The 20,841-nt window shown below is 40.6% G+C and overlaps 1 long non-coding RNA gene across 1 annotated transcript; it reads right to left on the bottom strand.

The window, feature by feature from the left end:
• Positions 1-3,902: 3,902 nt before the first annotated feature.
• LOC142039668 (uncharacterized) lies at positions 3,903-19,955 on the bottom strand. Its single transcript, XR_012653011.1, has 3 exons — positions 19,905-19,955; positions 12,775-12,851; positions 3,903-4,012 (listed from the first exon to the last, which is right to left on the bottom strand). It is a non-coding gene; the product is annotated as an uncharacterized LOC142039668 (long non-coding RNA).
• Between the last annotated feature and the right edge of the window lie 886 nt (positions 19,956-20,841).

The following is a 20,841-nucleotide window of genomic DNA, read 5'->3' as shown; positions in this document are numbered from 1 at the left end:
CAGATGATTTCTGCTGTCTTGCCTCTGGTGAACACACTCATTTATCTAGGTTTCTTCCATCTACTTAGCTGCCAATTTTCAGACATGTTGAATATTTACTATCTTTTAGATGCTTCTCTATCTATATCATTTGGTTTCTATCTATATTATTTAGAGTCTACTTTTATTAGGAGGAATCATTCACCATCATTACCAGCTGCCAGCTCAAATAGAGAATTCTTCTTCTGCAATTGCATTAGCAACAGTCTGCAAAGGCAGTCAGCAGAGATCAGTTGTGTGGACAGGATTTGCTACTCAGATAGTGAGTCCCTGTCTTCACCACAAAATGTCGCATGGAATGGGGACAATGCTGGTAGGTGATCTGGTGCCCATCTTGCAAATTTATAGCACATTGTTTCTGATGAGGAAAAAATAAGATTTTTTGTCACAGTATTGCTTTCTCAGTTCTCTTGTACGTCTTACAGAAGAAGGTATTTTATTGTAAGGTCTTTAAGAATTTTGACTACCAGAATTCAGTTCTATAGAATATTCCATAACTCACATGGCTTCTCACACCATCGTTTCACATTATGATAAATTCAGCAGTGAGGCTAGCATAGGCATTTTCTTTTATCCCTGTGTGATGATGTGCCATGCTGTGAGGCAGACCAGGGAACTGATTTGACTTAAGAAAACAAACTTGGTGCTTTTTGAACACTAGTTCAGTTCATAATCCGATTTACATTATAAGCACACAAACTGTTGTTCCAATGCAACTGAGTGAGGGGCGCAGCACAGAGAGGTGGCTAGCAGTATCTTGAGTATTTCCTTCAAACATTAAGCTCCTATATACACTTACTGGTTTGCCAGGTAATGGACCTGCTATGAATAGACAAACACTTTTTGTCTTCTTGTTTCCCATGCTGGATCCCTGCCATGAAGCTGTAAGGAGAAAAGCTGGAGCAGCAATGTAAGCTTGAAGTCTCAGACTCCTTCTGCAACTGAACCCTACTCCCCCTTGGACTTTCAGTTCACATTAGGAGCCTTAGCAACCTGAACCTCCATGCCTACTGATAGTCCTTGCCCCAAAACACCACCTTCAAACAATCTTCAGTTCTAGTTACCAGATCATACCCATTTGTCCTAGCTTCCAAACAGCTTATGCTCTTAATTTCCTCGATATGCCTACCCACATCTATTTAGCAGTTTCATCCACGATATCCAGATGTCCCAGCTACCACAGAGTAGTGCAGAGGCTGCTGATCTAAAGGCAGTGCTCAAGGAAATAGAAAAGTCCACAGGATTTTTAGTCCTTAGCATCACCTGTATGATAGATAGATCTAAATCACACCTTCCTAATCACACTCAGCAATGTCGTGTGAGGCTTGTTCTAGCCTGGAATTTTCCAGGGTTCACAGCAAGAGTCTACCCTGATTTGCATGAAGGTATTTCCCTCATTACTGTTATATTGATCTGAAAATGATAAATAGTATCTCCTGTTTGTAGGGAGGCAAAGAGGAAAGTGAAGAGTCACATACAAATAAAGAGGATCAAATGGTACTTCTGAAACTCTCTTACTGAGAAACAAGGGAGTTCCCTGGATGAGAGCCAGGGTTAATTTGATCCAGTCAGTAGGCTTCTCATAGGCATCAGTTTTGCATCACCATAGTTATTCTACCTTGAAGGTGGCATTAGCTTTAACTATTACAAATTCACACATGAAAGAAAACATTTAATGATTGAGTCCTTTTTCTAAGTGACAAAAACATGTCCTCCTGACATTTTTCTTTCAAAAAAAGTTTGAGCTATGTGATGTTTTAGGAGAGAAATCAGTTCCGTGTATTTTTCAAATGCAACAGAGACAAGCTCTAAGGGGAAAGTCAACATAATAAATAAGGAAGATAAAAATTTAACTCCTACCAATGCTAAGGTGACTGATAACCAGTCACTAGGCAAAGAGCCTTAGTACTGAAAGAAATCTAAAGCTACTTAAGTAGAAAATACATATCTAAAGCAAGATGACCACTGTGCACTAGCCCCATAAGTGGGGCATTGGATTGAAGTGCCAATATTCTTTCATAGCAACCATCACCAAGGACATCAGTTACATAAAAATGTGACATGAAAATGTGAACAGATAGAAATCCTTCTACAAATGAAGTAAAAGGGAGTTGTCTTCCATCTGTAATGTTGATAAATGAAATGTTGAACTGTTTGGTGAAAAACATCAGTAGCCATTAATACATCTTTTATAATCACTTTCTACACCTGTCTACTCACTAACATCAGGGCAATGCAGAACATAGATTGGTTGTAGGTCTTTTTACACATATATATGCATCTACACAAAGTGCAGGAGCTGCAAATACAGGAGCAGCCCAAGCATCTACTTAATGCGATCTGTTTCTGACAGTGATCAGTACCGGATGCTGCAAAAGAAATTTCCACGGAATCCACAAGGTAAGCAGTCATGGAAGAACGGGTAAATAAGGACAGTTTCTTCCTAACTTTGCTGTTTAGCTGGTGCATGCCCCGAAGAATGGCATCTTACGCCCTTTCCAAATTCACTCTCTCCCATCACCTTAATAATATATCACCTGTTCAGCAAACCCCATCTCTTTCTTTCTGTACCCTGCTGCAAGCTTCCCCTGTCACCAGGGCTTTAGCAGTCTGTGCACCAAGGATCCATGGGCCAGCTCTGACACCACAGCTGCACAACCTCTGCTCAGAGTGCCAAAAATGAGCTGTGAGTCTGTACGGAGACAAGAAAAATAAAAATTACAGGTACTGGTGTGACAGGATTGTTAGCAGCTCAAGGATTCAAGACAGAAAACACCAGTGCATGGAAATGTGTGTAATCCTAAATTAAAAAAGAGAGGGAAGCTTGTTGGCCCAGGGACTAGTCAGGAGCTACCGGGTCAAGTCACCAGCGTCATGAGTGTCAGTGGAGCTGGTAGTAGGTGGCAGGCTCAGCAGCCCTGTGCACCCATTGCAGAGAGCTGCAGGACAAGCCTGCCCTCCCCATTGTGACTGATGCCTGGCTGGGCAGCAAAGACCCTGGGTGTTGTATCTGGAGCAGTGGGTGTATTCATCCTTAACCTAAGAGGTCATTAAATCCAACCTATTTCCCGCCGCCCCCCCCCCCCCCCCCCCCCCCCCCGAGTCAATCAGCACTTGCTTAGTACTTGTAAATTGTGCATATCCTGCTTGTAGAAGATCACAGGGTATGGCTACACATGCCCAAACAAACCAACTCAAAATAGGGACCATAACAACTGATGTGCACTTATTTCTGAAATCTACTGGACTCTTAACCTCAGTAATTTATTGAATCAAATCCATGGATTATGTGTTGTATAAAACACTGGTGGTGATTGTGTAAACTGAGAGAAATTGCACATTTCTGAGTCTGTGTGGCAGATGCATGATTAAAGCAAATCTTTTTAAACATGTTGTTTTCCATTATTTTTTAGTCTCTGCAAAACCAGCCAATTCCTACCACCCAATTTGCTCATACTACAGTGATTCAACCCTTGGCATTTTTAGCAGATTCACCACAGGTCATTAGTTGCAACGTGTGTGTACAGTTTATTGAGCAGATAGCCCACAACTGTGTCTATTTTGTTTTTACAAGCATTTTTGTTCAGTTACACCAGCCAAAGCGGTCAGCAGGATAATATTTCATGAGGTCATCTTTTGCAGTAATAATTTTTTTTGCAGTAGTGATGAGAATTTCTGAAACAGAATATTGTTGCTAATTACTTTTACTCACCTAATTTAGCCATCTAAAGATTAAGTGTCTAATTTAAGCTAATTGACTTGGCTGCCTCAGTGGTTACTGGAAAGAGAGAGAGGTCTCACATAGCAAAAGATCTCCAGTGTATTTTTGATACTTACTTTGTCCCAAGATGAATCACCTTCCAGGAGTCCTCCCTCTTTCTGCTGAGTGCCGAGGTAGTCAAAATGGTAAATTTAAACTGGATGCCCACCCTTGCTTTTATGCAGCATACATATGAAGTTCTCTGCAGATGGACTGCAAAGGAACGACATTACATAGACACAGATTGAAATCACAGTTAGCTGATACGTATTATTTTAGAGATATAGGAAGCAAGCCTGAGATTTTCCACTCCAAACCAAACCAACCCCCAAGTCTCTGTCTTTTGTGTTGTTATGATGAAAGCTGGATGAAGCTTCACTGAATTTGGTGAGCATAATGAGTCTTTTGCACAGCTGTTCAGCTCAAGGTAGTTCAGCTTCTTTTGTGGGTTTTTTTTGGGGTGTGGAGGGTGGAATTTCAGTAGGAGCCATGACCAAAAGCCCAGACCACAAGTCCACAAGGGAGGCCATGAATATGGTTTTACAGCTGGTCATCATATTTCAAGAAGGATACCAAAAAACTGGAGAGTCCAACAACAAGTATAATCAAAGATCTAAAATCACAAAGATAATATAAAGCGGGGTTGTTTAGCTTAATAAAGAAAGACTGATAGGGGAAAGTGGGAACGTGATGATTTTCAAAAACGATCACAGCGGAAAAGCAATGATCACAGCAAGGAAAATTTCAGGGCAGACATGAGGAAAAACCTTCTCATAGTAAACAAGTGCCTGGGGGGACTTCCCAAGTTTTCATTACTAGAGCTTGTTAAAACTAAACAAGACAAATGTCTATCAGGAATGACTTGGGCATAGGTGCTCTGCCCTAGGGAAAGGGAAATAGAACAAATACATCCTTCCTCTATGATCTTTCATTATCTAAATCATTTCTTTTATAAGAAATTTATTTCATATTTCTCCGTTTCTTGTGCATTTCTTATAAATAAGAAATGGGCTGACAGGAACCTCATGGAGCTCAACAAGGGAAAGTGCAAAGTCCTGCACATGGGGAGGAACAACCCCAGGCACCAGTATGGGCTAGGGTCACCCAGCTGGAAAGCAGCTTTGCAGAAAAGGACCTGGCTGTCCTGGTGAACACCAAGTTGAACAGGAGCCAGCAGAGTGCTCATGCCAGAAAGGCAGCTAATGTTATCCCGGGCTGTGTTAGGAGGAGTGCTGCCAGTAGGTAGAGGAGGGTGATCCTTCCCCTCTACTCAGCACTGGTGGGGCCACACCTGGAGTGCTGCGTCCAGTTCTGGGCTCCCCAGTACAAGAGAGAGACACAGGCATACTGGAGAGAGACCAGCATAGGGCCACAAAGATGATGAAGGGACTGGAGCATCTCTCCTATGAGGAAAGGCTGAGAGAGCTGGGGCCGTTCAGCCTGGAGAAGAGAAGGCTCCGGGGGATCTTAGCAATGCATACAAATACCCGAAGGGAGGGTGCAAAGAGGATGGAGCCAGGCTCTTTTCAGGTGTGCCCTGAGACAGGACTGGAGGAAATGGGCACACACTGAAACACAGGACATTCCATCTGAACATCAGGAAACACTTTTTCACGGTGAGGGTGACCAAGCACTGGCACAGGTTGCCCAGAGAGGTTGTGGAGTCTCCATCCTTGGAGATATTCAAAACCTGCCTGGACAGTCCTGGCAACCAGCTCTGGGTGGCCCTGCTTGAGCAGGGGGGTTGGGCCAGATGATCTCCAGAGGTCCCTTCCGACCTCAGCCATTCTGTAATCAATGGCGGGGAGTAAGCAGACCCACAGAACAATTTTGAATGTTACTGTAATTGCTCTTTCTGGATATGCCTGTCTTTTTCTGAGACCTTTACAAAGAGTTCCCTGTTTAGGTGTCCATGTTTATGGGCAGGAGGGGATGAATCTGGGCCAAGGGCTGAAGAAGACAAGTAGCAGACAGCTCCTTGGAGGCAAAGTCCCTGCTCAGCTTCCATTGACCTCCCTAGGAGTTAATGGTGCTTATCAGCCCACTGAATAAAGGTTGGTTGGGTTTTTTTCTGACAGAATTTAAGCTTCTGCATAACAGGAGCTAAAACATAGCCTGTCAGATTGTCAAAATTACTGTCTTTTATTTCTCTAGAGTATGCCAGAGAGGAAAATCCTAAAGTAAATGACTGAAAATTTTGTTATAATCCTCATAATGTTTAAGTAAAGCAAAGACCCTCTGTCTCACAAATGCTTCATTTTTGCCAGTCTTCATTTTACTTAAAAATTAGCGAGAATATAACAAAATCTTCATTCACTGACACTACGAAACGTAACAAAAAGAGGTTTGCCAATGAAATAACTTTCTTAGCATGTTTGTAATACCTTTCTGCATTTCTGTAATCTTTTTGTATTTTCTTTTTTTTTAATTTGGCCTTTTTTCCAATTGATAATTACATTTGACAGTCTGAATCTGCTTTACCTAAATACATAAACTCTGTTTTAAACCTTCTGTCAGGATCAAGAGTCAATGTTAAAAAAGAGATATTCAGATTCCATATTTTCCCTTCTGCCTTGTGGTACTGAAAACCAAACTTTCCTAACTGATTTGAACCTTCCCATCCAAGTTAAGCTTACCTACACCACTTCCCTAATTCCATCTCCTGCAGGATAATGCCTTCATTTGAATCTATCTTATAAATGCAGCTCATTGATTTTTTTATTTACAGGCATGACACAACCTGCCCTAACTTCCTTAAACTATTACTAATGCATTTACTGGTCTTTAAAGTGATGTAAATATTTTGTTTCAGTTGTCAAATATTCCTCTTTATGTATAATCATTGTGAAAAGACAGTATGTTTAGTGGGTGGTGTCTGTGACGAGCAAGAATATGCACTCTGGAAGCACAAGGAGGTTACCAAGGAAGATTGATATTTACCTGAAGGTAATCAAGTATCAGTAAATAGGCATGAAAATAAGCAGCACAAAAATTATTGTGATTGCAAGACAAAATCGCAAAGTTCTAAGTCTAAAGTCGCCACCAAAAATAATCTTTTCTATTTTCTACACATGAAATTTCAAGATAATCAATCCTCTTTATGCCACAGCTTCTCCCCACACAACATGTAGATATAGTATTTCCTTTTTTCTCTTTTATTCTCTCTTTAAAAGATGTACTATTGCCATTGGCTATAAAAGCCAGCCAGATGAAGTGCTTCATTATATATCTCTTAATTAAGCTAGTGAGAACATTTAATACAGCCATTTTTTAATTTTCTCCTGCCACTTTACAATAAAAATGCACTCCCTAGTCTCCCAGTCAGCTTTTAAAAACCTCATATAATGAGAAAGAGATATATTGGGCTCTTGATCCTTGCCATTTGGCTAGTACATTTTACTTTTATTCTTCCTCCTGGGGGGGGGGGGGGGGTGGAGATATTCAGTATAACATTGTTAGAGTTGCCCATTTAAAAGTCTTTTCCTGAAGAACATTTTTTCTGATTTTTGAGAAGATTTTATTTATGGAGCTTAATATATCTTTGCTTTTATTACTGAAGTCTGTACTGCAGCAAAGCTTTAAAAGACAAACCTGAAAGTAGATGAGTTATCCCAACTGTTCAGACTTTCCAGACCCACATTGGCACTTGCTGAGTTTCATTAGCCTTTCTAGCGGGAGGAAAGCTTGAAATGTAATCCAGTAATAAAACCAAAACCCTCAGTAGGCCCTGCGAGCAAGAGTGTATGGAACGGAGTGGGAAAATAATACAAGACTTGTATTTTATCGCTGGGCCCATATGGGACAGACATCTCATGTAATGGAAGCCATGTCAGAAGAAAGGTGTTTAGCATAATAGCGGGGTCTCAAAATACAACTTGGGCTTGAAGAACAGGTTCTTTCAATTTTCTGACAGCAGAATTTACAATGGTGAATTTGTTAATAGTGGAGATAAGCAATATCATCTGGGTGCTGTGTTCCTGTGGCTTAGGAAAAGTTAGGAAGTGCCACGCATCCCCAAATGAACCATACTGCTAAGAGGCAGACCTGGAATTTGGATCTGGTGATACGCTCATGTACAGATCCTCACATTTTCAAGATAAAGAAATCTCATCTCTAGCAAATAACCATATAGTTATGCTTGGCTAAATACAATTCCTAATCCAACTGATATCAGAGGAGGGATTATTTTTTTCATCCCAAATTATTTTGACATGTCAGTCAATGGTGGATTTCCATATCTTAGTTACTTACAGCTCCCTCTGAAGCTGTGGTCTGCTTGTTTAGCAGACGTACAATACACCGTGCCAGTGGGAAGTTAACCATGAGCCATATTCATTTCAACAGAGCCGTTGGCAGAGAAAGTCAATCCCTCTGTTGACAGGAGCTATGGACAACCTACTTGTATAAGGCAAGCTGCAGTGCTGTACCAGGTTACCACGCCTCGCAGTGAAAAGCTATGCAGTAATTTCCTCCTCTTTTCAGTGATATTTTAGTTGACATCAATTTTATCAATGTATATATTGACAGGCTAAGTTACATAGCTGACTCCAACAGGCATTTTGGAAAAATAACTTGTGAGCTTTCCTGAGATTTGTAGTAGTCTGGCAATGCATGTGAACATCTGAAATGAATACTGAGGTAAGACCTCTTACCCCGTCTCAGCTGTAACCGGCCATACAATATAAATTAGCAATGTATGAATGTGAAGGAGCAAACAGGAAAGGTGAGTCTTTGAGCCGACGTTCAGGAGTGACTTATGGCTTCATGGCTTTCAGGCTTCCCCCTCCCCCCCGCCACTGTGACTTCTGATTTCTTGGACAGATAGTTCCAAAAGCACTGAAAGACCTACTTTACTCGTAGACCACAAATCTTCTATATAATTCTACTTTATGAATTATTTTTATTATTTTCCTTAAATCAGCCAAATAGATATTCCCAGTCCTAGTCCAATATAAAATCTAGATGTATTGAAAACAACCCAGCAAAAAAACCAACAAATAATACAGGTAAAAAAGGATAAAAGTCTGAGATGAAAAAAATCTCTTCTGTAAATCGTCTGTGAGAAGCAAAGAGCAGGCTGCTCCCCAGGGAAGGCCAGCCAGGAGCTGGTATGACAGCAAGGTGGCATCCTCACCAGCAAGGGGACAGTCCCACTGTGCCTGAGCAAGGAGAGCAGGGCAGGTCTGCCAAGGGTAACCAGGGTCAGTCACAGCCCAGGCAAGGCCCCGGTGACAAGAGAGGTCCGAGGTCAAGCCAGCAGGTCAGGATCAGGACCAGGCACAGGCACAGCTCCAACGTGGCTCAGGCAAGAACCATGGTCGAGGGTCTGAGCTCAAATGTAGCTCCCAGGCAAAGAAGAGATGTGCAAAAGAAGCATCTTGCAGCTCTCTGTGTCCCCAGCAGCCTGATCCCAGCTTACACGGCTGCCCCACACCAGAGCTGGCCTCCAGTCCAGGCAGCTAGCCCCTGCCTGGGGGGCAGAGGTTGCAGAGGCTGGGGGTGCACGTGGGGCCCTGCTGCAGGGTTTCTCTTGGACCTCTATCTTTCATCTTCCTTCTCCGCCCATGTCTGTGATAGAGGTCACAAAACAAACTTCAGTGTTTGCCTAACCTTACATATGAAACGATCCAGAGTTAGGCAGAGAGTAATGCTCCCCGGTCAGGATTTGCAGCAGCTAGCACAGTGAGGTGACTGAACCAGGCTATCACAAATGCCAAAGAAAGAGGTGTACCTAAAACATTTTCTCCTCTGTGCGTCTATTTTAATGGCTTTAGACACCAAAACTAATTCCCATTTTAAAGCATCTTCATTTACTCAGGATTCAAAAAAATCAGCTGCCTTTGGAGAAGAAGGTCTTTCACATAAAGGTCAAATTTTTGAGCACTCACCCATGACCCGGGAAACTCTGGGTTCCAGTCATATTGTAGCTGGACAGGGTTTGAACTTATGTCTAACCCTCTTAACATGTTTATGAGGGTTTTTTTATACCCCTTTTTGAATATCCACTACCAAGAAGGGGACAGGAAGGGAGCAGACAAAAAAAAAAAGATATCTCCATAGTGACATGCCTATTTCATAGCATAGACCTTGTCTTCTAATTACCTATCTATCCATATATTTTATTTCATTTCTGAGGTGATGTGTGTCCTTGGAAGGCTGTAAAATTATTTCAAAGGCTATAAAGCAGCAGTGGATTCACTGCCACCAAACTAGCCACCAGCTAAAATGCAGACGTTTGGCCTGGCTAGGCTCCATAGAAAACAATGGCCTCTGTCCTGTTTTCATGGCAATCTGACAGCAGGTCTGACAGACCTGTGCTGTCGCAGCAGGGCAGTGGGTACAGCATTCTGGAAACAGCCCTTCTTTTCCTAAGCTCAGCACTAGTAATCCCCAAAATGGAAGACAATATGGTTCCACAAATGGGTGCTGGCTCCCTCACCCAGAAACTCTCTTGGATAATAGAAAGACTGGGCTGGGATGCAGTTGTCACCTGGACACAGGGGACACTGGCCCTGGCTGCTATCCAATGGAGGACATAAAGGGTACTGTCCCATCAGAAACAGCACCAGCTACACTCAAGCGTTTTGGGTGAAGGTGAGGTCTGTGATGCCAAACTTTACCCGTCTGCCCTAGCCTATAGGATGTTGATGGTGCTCAACTAGCCCTGCATAGCTGAAACTTTGCCAGCTTCACTGGCAGCAGGCATAGCAAGGGCAAATTAGAAGCCAAGGGGCAGTGATGGGCATGGCCCCTTATACAGAATATGGTGATACAATCAGAAGGCATATGCCAACCAGGTGACAAAGAAACAGGAAGCGTGCTAAAAACCTATATAGTACAAGGGTGAAAAGCCTGAAGAGTTAAGCTTTCGCATCACAGACCACTCTTGCCATCATATTATATGAGCTGTCTGCCCCCAAGGACAGTGAGACAAGAACAGCATGCACCATTTGCCCTAGGAGTCATCATCTGGTGAGCTTCCAACCTCACACAAAGCATGAGGCAGCATCTTGGCAGTTCTTTATGCTTACTTGCCCAGTGCTTAGAGTTATAATTTGGAAAACTGAAATCTAGTTCACATTCCTCTTCTGCCTGATTGAACTCAAATCTTTTATCCCTCCAGTGTGTCCTTCCAGCATATTGGTAAAAACATGACTGAAGTTACTTGGGCAGAGAGAGAAGGTTTCACCAAATGGCATTTTACCTCAATTAATGCATTCCCACAGCAAATTATTTCCTTATGAAAATTCATTTTTGATGAAACATATACACCAACTTCAATATACATAAATTTCCCTCCAAGCTCATTGTGTTGTATAATCATAAACACAAAAAATCCTAAGAAATCTACAGTTACTTGATGGCAAATGTACAAAACCCAGCATTACAGAGAAGGTACAAAAGACAGGTCAGCTACCAGGACGTAGGAATCAACTTTTTTATCAAATAACTCGTATTTGTTGTTCTTTTCAGCAGTTATTTAAAACAAGCCTACAGCATTTTAAGGTATAATACACAATATATTGAGAACAATACAAATAACTATGTAGTCATAGAAAGACTTGTAACTACTCTCATGACTGTATATTTATTAATTTTTTATGAATTTTCTATTAATATCTCACTCCACAGGGAATAAGCAAATTTTAATCATTCATAATTACAACACTAAACAAAAATCTCAGAAAACACATTATGTTGTTTTTATACTACAATTAACAACTTTGCATATTTTTGCATTTTGTCCGTTGTTACAATCGGCACTTTTAGTCCCAAATAAGTTAGTCTTAATTAATTGGAGGCTTAGTGAATACATACCCCAACTATCAGGCAAAGCTTTCTATAAAATTACATACAGTCAGGATATGCTTTCTAGCTCTCCTCCCTCTGCTCTGCTCCCCAAACAAACCTGTGCCTCAGTTTTCCAGGCAGAGTATCAACAACACGAGTTCCCGCCATGGCTTCCGAGTCCCCGCTCCAGTGCCTCCAAAAAGGGAACATAATCCAGAAAGGCCACTTCATCCTCACCCCAAGTTAGAGGCTCAGAAGTAACACTGCATGGCATGTGCTTTGGTCAGGCCATACAGTCTGGGTGAAGAACTGTTTAATTGTGACTTAAAGTTGTTGTCCCCACAGGAATTAACGCACTTAAGCTTCAGGCTCTGCTGTTGAAACCGTAAGAGTTTAAGGGAGCTTCAGAGAAAATTAGAGCTTTGTTAGAGAGCGCTGAGGCAGACCCTAGCAAGGACTTTTATACTGTCAGCCACAAGTGAAGCTGGAAGGAAGGAAGAAGTAGCCTTATATAAAAATACCGACAGTTTATTTTAACATTGTTTTTTACTGAGTAAAGTCAAAACATTTGGTACTTATTTGTCTGTACACTTAATAAAATACAAGGTTTTGTTTCATTTGCAGCAGGTTTATTCAGTTTCATTCAGTGTGAATTTAAGTAAAATTACATAGATTTCATAGCAAATTGACCTATTATCCTTGCACCAGTTTTTTTGACAATTCTGTCTGAGAGTTTTCTGATTGCTCTAATGCAAAAATCCTGCTTCACTCTTGTGGAGTGTCCTTTTTGGCATCTTCATTTATATTTAACAGTTTTCTTTGTGTTTATGTAAAGAAAAGGACAATAAGTGGAGTTTGTTTTTTTTAAAACAGATTCTGTTACATTTTGTAAATATACTTACAAAAGTATCTAAAAATCTATCTAAACTCAGTCCTGACATACTTCAGGAAACACCTTTCTAAAATCCCACATTACCAAAACCATTAAACGACTGCAGACAATTTCTCTGGCTTAACAAAGGGGAAAAACAAACCCACATTTTTCTAAGAATCTAAGAGCATTTTCATTTCTGTCAAAAGTATCCTATTTGATATGTAAAGTATTTTCAACTATAAACTTGTATGTTAGGACACCTTCATCTCACAGTGCTATGAAGTTTAAGACATAACTGCAGATGGAATACCTGATTAGATACTGTCTGCCATACGATATACCAGTGGCTGGTCACAGCATCATGATTGTCTTGCAGGTCTCCTCTAACTGAAAATATCAAAAGGGTAACATGTTAATAATTGTATACTTTCATTTTGTTATATGTTCTGCTAAAAGATAACTGTATGTCTACATAAATATATAAAGTTAATAATATAAAATACCTACAGGTCTGCATTAATCTCAAAATATTTATTCACAACCTCTTTGTTACAGAGATCAGCAATTACTTTTCTGTAGTTTTTGAGTACAAGACAGATGGCGTTTCACAGCAGAAACCAGATGAGATATCACATAGGCAAATTTGTAACATATGGTAAGTAAAGTCTCTTCCTGACTGTGGTAGATCATAGCAACATTTTCCCCAAATACTTGTGTTGTTTTGTAGTAGTGCAGTATTTCAAAGCTTTATTCAGACAGTGATTATCAGTGTCTTGATTTTCAGAAATGTATGTCCTGAAACAAAATTGGTTTATGATAATCTCACAACATTTAGTTTGTTTTGTGGCATTTTTGCCTGAAATGGGCTAAACTTCACAAACTGAACTGGAATAACAGCACATAATGTGGCAGTCCATGTTTAAACGGCTTTCTAGCAACAAGCGTCTGCAAAGACACCTGTCAGCATGCAAAATTTGTAATGTGGAGAATCAATGCTTCCAAAAATAAGGATACAAAGATGCTGACTACTCAACACAGTGAATTGACACCTTCTATCTAACAGAGCAGGTTTAAAATAAAGTTACACCAGTCTCACATAAGACGTTAACTTACTTAAAAAATAGTTTGCACACATACAACTCATTGTACACAAAGCTGATTTCTTCCACTTCTACTAATGTGACAATTATGAATGATTCCAGTCCCTGAAAAATTTCTCAAATAATAAAAGTTTGGCAACCAGGCAAAAACATTACATGCCTAGCTACAGGGATCCACGTGTATGTTTTTTTCTCTAATTCCTGATGCTGCAAATTTCAAATGGTATTACACTAGTAAGTACATCTTACTGACGGCCAAGATTGGGCCACAAAATAGATAAGGTCACACAAGGCATTTCTCAAATCATCTATTTCGTATAAAGCCCTCAGTGACTCAAGAGAACTTGAAAAATGTGGGGGAAGCTAAATGTTGATGAATGACAATGTATCTATGAAGAAAAGAGGCAAATTACTATCTTTGTAAAACCTGTAATTGCCTCCGAGAACAACCTCACTTAACTTATTGCATTCTGGCAATTCCAGTTCCTGAACGGCATTAGTTTATTGTTACGAAGGTTTTGCACTTCATAGGAACATTCTCCTCTAATTTCACATGAGGATTAAAATACAGCTCTGCAGAAAGTCTGAACAGCACTTAAAAATGACAGTGAATAACAAGAAAAACTCTTCACAGTTTAGGTCTCTGGATAGCTTTGTTTTAATTAATTGTATGTATTTCCCTAACAAGTTCTCAAGACTAAAGCAATGGAAGTGTCAGCTTTCCTCTGACCTTCTTAGACTTTTTGACTTTATCCTGTTGAATAGCAAGCTAATTTCCCCACAGTAATGATTGCTGCCAATATTTCAATTTTTTTTCTATTAGTAATTTCACAGTTTTAAGAAACCAGTTAATTGGAATCTTTTTAATTTCACAGGATTATTGTCACCTTCCTGGTATCTCCTTTCTATTCTATCTGCTTAATTCTTCCCAGAAATGCTGTCAAAATGTTTACTCACAAAATACACAGAAGTAAAAAAATGTATTTTCACAAGATATTTCAGTCAACATAGGCACATGTACTGTAAGGTACATATATATATATATATGTATGCAGGTATGTACTATACAGGTAACAGTTTTCTAGGTTACTCAGATTCTTCAGCTCCACTGATTTCCAGGCAAGCTGTAAGTCCTCAGTATACCCAAAACTTATATAGCCTCTGTTACATGCCTTTCGATGAACTCGGGTGCCTAAATGTAACACTGTGAACTTGAAATTTATTTCTATCATTCCAAATTCTGGAAATTCAGATGTAATGCTCCAATCAACAACATGTCCTGAAAATACAGTAAAAATAAGCCGATAGTTTGCTTGACTATAGTAAGCATTATGTTCTCCAAAATACTTCAGAAGGGTCTGTATATCCTGCCAAATTTAAATAAAGGAATGAATTACTAATAAAAAAAATCTGAATGCCTAAGCCTTCTGATCATCAGCTACCTTCAGCAGCAAGTTTTAATCAGAAGAGTGTTTGGTTTGTTTTCTTATCCCCAAATAATTTCTACTTTTAGCAGTCCTCATTTTGCCCACTGGTCACTGAAATTCTGATTTGGAGATCCATCATGTGGAAGGATTGATAGGCAGTATTCAGAACCTGCTTTTCCAGGGGAATATGGTGCTAATGCCATAGCAAATATTTAATTTCAAGCTCTTTATTGCTAATTTTGGGTCAGTTCCTCCCTTCTTTGCTATCTATATCTTTGTACCTTTGTTGTCTGTCAACTGTTAAATACGCATTTTCTGTGCTACCAGGAAATACTTTCAATCAATTACCCAATTAAGGTTAATATCTTCATTTCCTTCTTGTTTGGTGGCAGATCCCTCTTTCTCAAGCAGCCATTACATTTCATTCACTGGATACGTATTTAAAGTAGCAAGAGCAGGAAAAGAGAAGCAAGTCCATTACCACAAGCAACTCAGCTAGTACTGATTTATCAGTAACTCTGAATATACACAGCTTTAAACATTTTCAGCATTTTATTTGGGTAAATGCATTTCCAGATGAAGTAAGCTATAGCAAATACTAAAACTACGCATGATTCTTCAATACATATAACTGAATTATCTAATATTTAGTGTTTCAATCCTGATGTTGTCCTCAAATGTTTCCATTTCTCTTCTCTTTACATTTTTATTACTCAAAAAACCCACAGCACACAGATCAATTGTTTTGATTTTTTTCATTAGTCTCTACAGAGTTAATAGAAATAACTGTATTTAGAAATTGTGCTTTGTCATTGTATGATGCACTGTTTGTACCTGATAATTCAACAGCATCACTGAATATATTGGTTGAAATTAGCTGAAAGCACTGCTGCCAGCAACTTATCTTGTTTTATTTACTTTATTTACAACTAGGCATAGAAACTATTGCCTTCAGCATGAGAAACACCTTCAGAACTGTTGACATCTCAAGGCTCATTAACTTCTACATAGAAATAACATTTGGTTTGGGCATACTTAAGATTTACATAACAATGCATTAATAACTGCAGTCTTAAAACATTAGTATGCTCAGAATTACAAAAATAGCCATAAAAATACTTCAGTGCAACACATCTTACTTTCTCTGACCTTGTTGACATAGCCCCAACCCTGGGATTACAAAATGACAATGTCAGACTGTATCATACGATCACCACTTTCAAAAAATACAAAAAGAATACACTCAAAACCTGTATTTTTATATGTTTGTGAAATATATGAAAATTAAAATTGAATATGATATATAAACAGAAAGTATGAAAACTAAAAATAAATGGTAATGAAAAATGGCATGGCTTCTAAGAACTTATTTTTGCCTGTTTTTTTCATTTAGATGCCAAGCAAAACTGGATTATTTGTAGAATAAATTTTTAGTGCCAAAAATGCAAGCAAATATTGATTAAAAAATGGGACTTTGTATTTCACAGATAGGCTTCACGTAAAAAAACACTGCATAGCTACTGACACTTTTACACTGTGGCATTCAAGTGAATGGTTTTTTTTCATACCCAGATATTCCTGTGATTGGGTTGTATATTTTTTCTCCAACTTTCAGCAGAGGTTCTGTTTAAAGACAGAAAACATAAAACTGCTTTGGGATGACACTATAGCGGATATGACGTGTAAGCTTGGAATCTAATGAAAAGCTTGGGATCGTTTTTATTTTAGGCTACTCAGGTGATTCCTTACAGATATTGTTTGGAAACTTAGTTCTGGTATCATAGAGAGGACAATACATAAAAACTACAAAAATATAACAACAGCACCAGTAGGTCATAAGAAAATGGTAGGTCAGAATTGCAAATTTGCAAGGCTCTTAGTAATGGGAGAGAGAGAAAAAAAAAAAATGAAGAGTATCAGTGGCAACAGATTTGAGAGCCAAACCTTGGCTTCCAACTCAAACCTTTCAAAAAGTCCAGATTGTGTCCATAAGTATGAGCTGCTGAATTGTGGAGAAGTGTCTCTCTTGGCAAGCGTTAACCAGCTCTCTTTGTCAAGCAGTGGAGTACAGAGAGAAAGCCTGAGACCGGGAATCAGTGCAGGTCATTGCATGCCTCACTATGGCAAGGTCCACTGTCACCCCTGTAAGTTTAGGAGCTTGTGGGAACTGGTGATGTTAGTCATCCACTCAAAGCAGCGCATCACCGTTCACTTGTGTCTCTGACCCTGTATGTTCTACTTCAGCTGTATGATCTTAAAGACTTATTAGTATGCAGGTCGGCTCCTAGATATTGTATTTGCGCAACTACATTAAAATCCAACTTCAAAAGGATTTAAGATAGTAACATATAAACATAGACTCATAGAATCAGAACGGTTTGAGTTGGAAGGGACCTTAAAGACCATCTAGTTCCAAGCCCCTTGCCATGGACAGGGACACCTTCCAATAGACCAGGTTGCTCAAAGCCCCCTCCAACCTGGCCTTGAACACTGCCAGGGAGGGAGCAGCCACAACCTCTCTGGGCAACCTGTTCCACTGCCTCACCACCCTCACAGCGAAGAACTTCTTCCTTACATCTCATCTAAATCTACCCTCTTGCAGTTTAAAGCCATTACCCCTGGTCCTATCACTACATGCCCTTGTAAGAAGTCCCTCTCCAGCTTTCTTGTAGGCCCCCTTTAGGTACTGGCAGGCTGCTATAAGGTCTCCTCCGGAGCCTTGTCTTCTCCAGGCTGAACAACCCCAACTCTCTCAGCCTGTCTTCACAGGAGAGGTGCTCCAGCCCTCTGATCACCTTCGTGGCCCTCCTCTGGACTCACTCCAATGGGTCCGCGTCCTTCTTATGTTGGGGGCCCCAGAGCTGAATGCAGTACTGCAGGTGGGGTCTCACCAGAGGGGAGTAGAAGGGGAGAATCACCTCCCTCGACCTGCTGGTCACGCTTCCTTTAATGCAGCCCAGGATACGGTTGGCTTTCTGGGCTGCAAACGCACATCGCTGGGTCCTGTTGAGCTTCTTGTCAACCAGCGCCCCCAAGTCTTTCTCCGCAGGGCTACCCTCAATCCATTCTCTGCCCAGCCTGTAGTTGTGCTTGGGATTGCCCCAATCCATGTGCAGGACCTTGCACTTGGCCTTGTTAAACTTCATGAGGTTCGCATGGGCCCACCTTTCAAGTCTATCAAGGGCCCTCTGGATGGCATCCCTTCCCTCCAGCGTGTCGACCACACCACACAGCTTGGTGTCATCGGCAAACTTGCTGAGGGTGCACTCGATTCCACCGTTCATGTCACTGACATGATGTTAAACAGCACTGGTCCCAATACCGACCCCTGACAAATGCCACTTGTCACTGCTCTCCACTTGGACATGGAGCCATTGACCGCAACCCTTTGAGTGTGACCATCCAGCCAATTTCTTATCCGCTGAGTGGTCCATCTGTCAAATCCATGTCTCTCCAATTTAGAGAGAAGGATGTTGTGCGGGACAGTGCCAAATGCTTTGCACAAGCCCAGGTAGATGACGTCTGTGGCTCTTCCCTTATCCACCAACGCTGTAACCCCATCGTAGAAGGCCACCAAATTTGTCAGGCACAATTTGCCCCTTAGTGAAGCCATGTTAGCTGTCACCAATCACCTCCTTATCTTCCATGTGCCTTGGCATAGCTTCCAGAAGGATACGCTCCATGATCTTGCTGGGCACAGAGGTGACACTAACTGTCCTATAGTTCCCTGGGTCTTCCTATTTTCCCTTTTTAAAAGTGGCAGTTATGTTTTCCCTTTTCCAATCAGTGGGAACTTCCCTGGACTGCCACGATTTCTCAAATATGATGGATAGTGGCTTAGCCACTTCATCTGCCAGTTCCCTCAGGACCTGTGGGTGCACCTCATCAGTTCCCGGTGCACAGACTTCTGCACCTTCAAGTTGCTTAGATGGTCTCAAACCTGATCCTCTCCTACGGTGGGCAGTTCTTCATTCTCCCAGTCCCTGCCTTTGCCTTCTGTGACTTGCGCAGTGTGGCTGGAGCACCTGCTGGTGAAGACTGAAGCAAAAAAGTCGTTGAGTACCTCTGCCTTCTCCATGTCCCAGGTGACCATCTCTCCCGTATATATATGGAACATATGTAAACGGAAATATTTCCATCACATTAACAAAAACATAGTGACTAGAAGTCCAGCATGCAGCATATTTTCACAGAAAACAAATTATATCAAGAAGTTGCTGTCTCTCTCTGTTTCTTTTTTGAGGATTGCACTGGCTGAAATGCATACATTTTGTGGAAAAAACAGGGCATGCAACATATGCATTAAATTGGCTTACTAAGAGATATCAAAGCATAGTTGTGATTATGGAGACAGGAAGTAGAGTGACTCTAATGGGACTCCCAAGGACTCTCAGTGGAAGATTATTTAACATTTTCATTGATTAATCAGACAATAATATTCATGTAAAGCTTGCCATTAACAGATGACTTTATTAAAGGATGGCATTACTTTCCTGTTATAGATCGATTCGATTTGCCTTGCAGTCAAACAAAATAATTTCATTGTAGCTAACTGCACCATAATACATCTGGGAAAAAAAGAATATGCCTATATGCTCATGTTAAAAAAATGCCTTGGAAAGCAGTAATCACAGGAGAACATACAGAAAACTGTCTGAATAGGATTCCTTGGTGAAATGGTATGGCAAAAGGGATTAGCATGACCTTTTGGGGGTCTGTAAAGGGGAACACCAAGTAGAAGGTAGGAAGTTGCCTTAGCTCTGTACATCTACTACTGTAACACTAATTTGGTATAATTTACTTCCTAATTTGGTGTATCTGCTTACAACATCAAAATACTGGAAAGCATTCAAAGGAGTGTCACAGAAAGTGAACTAGATGCTGAGAAGTTAGCATTATGATAGGTGTCTTACAGGGCTTGGGATATCCAGTTTGTTGAAGAGAAGTTTCACAGCTGACTTCATTAGTGCATCCTGGTACCTGCAAATGGAAAAGATATCCAAGAGTGGGTGCAAGTCAATCTCCATGAAAAGACATACTAACATCCAGTGACTGGAATTTTAATTCAGACAAACTGAAAAGAGATACAATTTTTTAGTTGCAAACAAGTCACACTGCTGGCTGATCTCATCACAAGTCATCAAATAACATATATGCTAAAGCCTTGAAATCTGTGAATGTACCAGTTCTTCCATTCTTCTCTTTCCTTGTGTGACATGATAATAACAAGTTTCCTGAATTGCTCTCAATATACCCATAAGACATGCTGGAACAGTTTAGCGTCACCAAGTTGTTGGGGTTTCACAAAGAAATATCTGCGCATCACCAATATGACGGACAGATCGTTCTACCCTTACACTTCATAAAAGCATTACCCAATATATGGCATTTAAAGAACAGAAAATCAAAAACTAAGATTATTTACAGCAGTCACTAACTTACTGCCTAAATTAGGGCACTTAAGATAGGCTACATCTCCTCTAATCTTACACAGCTGTGGCCACAGGCTCCCTTTCCAGTCAATGGAGGGAACTGAGGGAGCAGTTCACCTGGGCTACTTGGCAGCCATCTGAAGGTGGACCATACCATACAAATGTTTACAATATAGGTAGTAGGCGAGATGAATCCCAGCTATGCACCTCTCATCTCCCATGATGAAACCTGGAATGTACAATAAGGAGCATTTGCATCTCTGACATAATTACTTTGGTATTAGGCAGGTAACAAATTTCTGTGAAGAGTTAATGGGAGGGCTCTCTAATTCAAGGCCTTTTGGCACACACAAGCCCTGGCATCAGATGGAATCTGAGACTAGCAGCCGGGGTCAGCATTAACAAAATGAATGCATAA

Source organism: Buteo buteo, chromosome 15 (genome assembly GCF_964188355.1).
Source record: "Buteo buteo chromosome 15, bButBut1.hap1.1, whole genome shotgun sequence".
Classification (NCBI taxonomy): Eukaryota; Metazoa; Chordata; class Aves; order Accipitriformes; family Accipitridae; genus Buteo; species Buteo buteo.
This window is presented reverse-complemented; position numbering and strand designations above follow the sequence as displayed.